This window comes from Alligator sinensis, unplaced genomic scaffold (genome assembly GCF_000455745.1).
Source record: "Alligator sinensis unplaced genomic scaffold, ASM45574v1 scaffold461_1, whole genome shotgun sequence".
Taxonomy (NCBI): Eukaryota; Metazoa; Chordata; order Crocodylia; family Alligatoridae; genus Alligator; species Alligator sinensis.
This window is the reverse complement of record NW_005842986.1, coordinates 298,163-302,729: the sequence shown is the minus strand read 5'-3', so window position 1 is coordinate 302,729 and position 4,567 is coordinate 298,163. Positions and strand designations below refer to the sequence as shown.

Below are 4,567 nucleotides of genomic sequence, written 5' to 3'. Positions count from 1 at the left end.
CCAGGGCAGTGGTTGGGGGGGCTGGGGGAGTGAGTGGGGCCATTGGGAGTCCCCCCTCCCCCCTCCTCCAGCTCCCTCGACACCTTACTCACCAGCACTGGTGCCCTGGTGCCAAAACATGTGGCCTGGCCAGCTGCGTGTTTCAGCACCAGGGCAAGGGCCAACCATAGAGATGCTCTGGCAGCCAGAGCATCTCCATGGAGGACCCAGCCTCTGGATGCTCCACTTTTTTTAAACTTCAATTTTTTTTTAGACCCCTGGATACCCAGGGGCCTAATTTTCTCCCCGCGCTGCAAGTTTGCAGCGTGGGGAATGTTTTTTCATTCCCGCACATGCCTGTTGCCCCACCTCAAAGGGGTTTGAGGCAGGGCAAGAGACACATGTGCACTTGTGTGGACGCACTCACACAGTGCAGGACAGGAAAAGTCTCTGCTACCAAATAATCAGCAAGACCAGGCTCCACAGGCTGGATCCAATGATGTTTCAGGCTGTAGGTTGCCAACTGCTGAATACTATTTATGCACAAACATGCCAGACCTAGCTGCATACACATATTATGGCTTTTGCTGGTTTCTGGCAACTTGTAAAATGCAGAATAAGGCAAGTGCTGCTAGAAGACCTACAAATGGTTTTAAAGTATCCTTTCTTCTTTATATGTACTTCAATTTTTTTCTTTTCTAGGATTTTTTCTGCTGAAATATGGCATTTTCTGGCTAGACTTTCTCTGCTGCCAGCCAGAGGAAAATGACAGTCATCAAATCAGTTATCAGGCTAATTTACTGATAATTTTTGCATATGTTATTGGACAAGAATATGGATTTGATTATTCAGCTAGTTTTGCAGATTGGTTGGTGGACAATGAGTCAAATACACACCCATTCTTTAATCAGAATTTTTTTTTTTTATTTGTTTGTGGGTGGGAGATCAGAACTGATGAGTATTTTAAGCAATAGTCACCCAGCTTTCTCTCTCTCCCTCAGCCTTGTGTTAGTCCCCGCTGTGGGGATTCCTCCAATGGCTTCATGTTCCTTGGCACAGAGTATCTGAGACACTCACCCTCACCTGAATCATAAAACTACTGGCCTATCCTTATGTAAATACCAACTTGAATACCCATGGGTGTCTGGTGCCTCTTGAGTCAGGGGGGACATGTGCCCCCCTTTACACTATTTCAGCGACTGGGGGGGAAGGGGCCCCCGGCAGCCAGATCCCACTGACCAGGGGAGGGGGTCTCCCCACGGCTGATTCCACTGACCTGGGGGGGGGGCGGCCCATGGCCAATCTCACTCACCATAAAAGCTCCTGCGGCCACTTCCAGAAGCAGCACAGCCACTTTTGCGGCCAACCCCTCTCCCCCTGGCCAGCACTTGCAGGGTGGGCACTGATGCTCCCACCTACACCTCTGCCCGCTAGCTAAATGGGGAGCATGGCCAGTCAAGGGGTGCACCAGCACCCCTGTGCACCCCTACCCATCCCCCCTGTGAATACCTCTGCCAATCCCTTACAAGCAGAAACAGATGCACTCTCTTTCACAAACACAGTCTCACACACGTGTATGCATACACACATAATTTCTATACTCATCCAGCAATTTATTGAGGCTACTGGCATGACAGGCTATGTGTTGCTAGAATGCACACATACTGGGGCTGTTTCTCTCTCAAAAAGAAAGCAATTAAAAAACAAAACACATACTTTCTGTCTCTCACTCTTGTTTCTACATTCCTGTCTTTCATGGTTCATCTTCACAGGCCTTGGCACACTTCCTTTCTCTCCTCTGCTGGACATGGGAGGAAGAGAAGGCCTTGCTGACTGCCAGCCCCTTACCACACACATTTTAGGATGCTTTCCACACTTGGTGATCCTGAGAAGGAGTAGTCCCAGAAAGCAGGAGACCCCACGTACCACAGATGTGCCTGATTTCTACACAGACTTGGACATTCATGTCACTATAGAGGTAAATCAAATCATTTCAGTCAAGGCCCAGGTACTGAAAAGGGAGCAGAAATGGCTTCCCAATAGGGTTGTGTGAAATTTCGCCAGCTGTTTCATTTCGATGCTGTTTCGACTCGTGACATGGGTGTCTGAAACTGTGTGTGTGTTAAGGTGCTGGGGGCTCTACACAATGCAGTAGTATGCCCCAGTGAGGTTTCCTCCTCCTCTACAGCCTCAGTCCAGTCCACCAATTTAAATGACAACAGGTAAGACAATCTGGTGTCTTTTAGTAGGCCAACTGTATAGTTAGAAAGTGTACCTTAGCAAGCTTTTGCATTAAAAAACCCTTTGTCAGGCTGAGGAAGCACCTGCATTTGGTCTGTGTGTCTGCTGGTCCTGGATGGAAGGAGTAGTAAGGAAGCCAGAGGCTGGCCTGGCATGCAATGCAGATAAGAAAGCCAGTTGGTGGAAATGGAAATGGAGGTGTCAGGGGGTGAGGGACAGGCTGGGGTGGGGGAGGGAAGGGAGATGTAGCAGCGCAGGTAAAAGTGCAAGAGGTACCTGGGGAAATCAGAAGTTCGGCAGGTTGTAGTGTCAGAATTCCACTGTTTATATTGAGTCCATGAGTTTCTGTATCTAGGAGGCTGATGAAGTAAAGTTCATATGCCCAGCTCTGAAAAGTGGTTTGTAAATTCAAACAAGCACCAAACTCAGGGGTAGGCAACGTTTTTTGGCCAGAGTGCTGAAAAACACCATAATGCCTACCTTGGAAGGTGCCGGAGTGCCGGCATGGCAGAAAAACAAAATGAGGGCAAGGGGTATGTGGCCGTTGGGGCTCGAACACCTGGTCACATGCTGCTTTACTTCGTGTGGCGGGTGATGTTTGCCTCGCACACTCTCGTTGCTGACCGAGTAGTTGTTCACTCTTGAGGTGGTTTGCCCTTATCTCACCTGCCATGACTTTGAATGTTCCCAGTGGGGGCTGCCTCCTCAGGGGTCTCTCGATCGGGTGTAGTCTGTCCGACGGTCACTTACGGGGCTCTGCCACTGCTACACTCCATCCTTACTCCGCCTTGCTGGTTGGATGGGCCAAGTCCCTCCTCTGTGCTGCAGTCGAGGGTATCGTGCTAATATCTTGTCCTAGATTCCTTCTTTTATACCCGACCGAAGAACCTGTGCTTGGTCAACACCTATCTTGGCCTCATGGATTAGATCACAATGTAGATCTCTAAGGTTCCTGCCCCCAAAGCACTCGGTTACCTGGGCCCTTTTCTTCTCAACCCCTTGGCTTGGGGAAAACCAAAAGAAAACAAAATCACACTGTTAAGCCCTGGGGTCCCAAGCTCTTTCCCCTTGGGGACTTGGTTTGGCTAATCCCGTCCTCTCTACCTCTCAACCTCTTCATGCAGGGTGTCACGGGCGGGGTCCTGCAGGAGGGCCGTGATCTCCTCAAGGCCCCCTCCCCGTGCCAAGTTGGCCCAAGGGCACCCTCAGATTCTTTCCTGCCATGTCTTTGATGTTCCAGTGTATTAGGGAGGCTGCCTCACGTCTACTTGGACACAGTTACTTCTGGCTCCGTGAACTCCCGGACTCTTCGTGGGTCTCACTCTACGATGGGTGCTTCAGGGGCACCCTAGCCTTAAGGGCTATGCGTGGCTCCAACCACCCCTTATACCACACCCCAAGCCTCGCAGCTGAAATGGACGTTGTTCAGTCTCTCTCGGGGGCCTTCTCTGCAAGGCCGCCCTCTCTCGGGGCATGCCGTGCCCACTCTGGGCTTTTCCACAATGCCCCCTTCTCTGGGGCTTCTCAACTGCCCCTCTCTGGGGCTGGGGTCTCTGTACCCTGAATGCTGCACCCTCCCTGGCGCTAGGGTCCTCACACTCTACCATGGGTCCCCTATGAGGATGCTGTGCCCTTACTGGCGCTGGGGTCCCCACTCCACTGTGAGTCCCCTATGAGGCCTCCTCCAACCCGTAATAGCCTCACCCAAACCACCAGTGTAATGAACAGCAACACAAACTCGAGCCTCCTGGCTATAACTTAAACATAAGCCGCTTGGCTATAACAACACTTGGCCTACCAGGGCTCTTCATCCCGCCGCTGTATCATGTGCTGCTCTTTCAGCAGGCTTCTCCTCTCTTTTGCAGCAGAGAGCTCCTTCTTCTTGGGCTGCTGGCAGGGAACTGCCTCTGGCCTCCTGTCTGTGATTTATATAGGAGCCAGGCCCTGCCCCTTTCAGTCAGCTGACCTCCTGGTTGCCCTGGCAACCCACAGCTGGGCTCCTTATTCCCTGCTAGGGCTCTTTCTCTAGCAGTTTTCTGCTCTTTAGGAGCAGGGCACCTAAGTGCCCTGTGACATGGGGAAACAAAAACCAAAACCAGTAACGAAACTCTAAAGTGCCTTGCTTGGCGTCAAGCCAGGACTCTAGGTAGTCCCCTGCCTACAGATTCTGGGGCCTCGCTCCCTTGGGGTCTACCCCAGGTATGACCCCTGTGTGCCGTACACCCGTAGTCTCCTCTCTCTGGAGCAGCTTAAGCCAGGTGTCCCATGGCCTCACCACACGTGGCTGTTCGCCTTCCGGATTCAGGGCAAACACCCTGTTCTTCCGCCATCCTCCCCGTTGCTCCTC

The 4,567-nt window shown here is 51.8% G+C and overlaps 1 long non-coding RNA gene across 1 annotated transcript in view; it reads right to left on the bottom strand.

Moving 5' to 3' along the window:
- Positions 1 to 4,097, bottom strand: part of LOC102385723 — a 15,993-nt gene extending 11,896 nt beyond the window's left edge. Inside the window, exons 1-2 of the long non-coding RNA XR_325256.1 lie at positions 4,019 to 4,097; positions 2,887 to 3,042 (exon numbers count right to left, since the gene is read on the bottom strand). This is a non-coding gene — a long non-coding RNA (uncharacterized LOC102385723). The remainder of the gene's footprint in view (positions 1 to 2,886; positions 3,043 to 4,018) is intronic.
- Between the last annotated feature and the right edge of the window lie 470 nt (positions 4,098 to 4,567).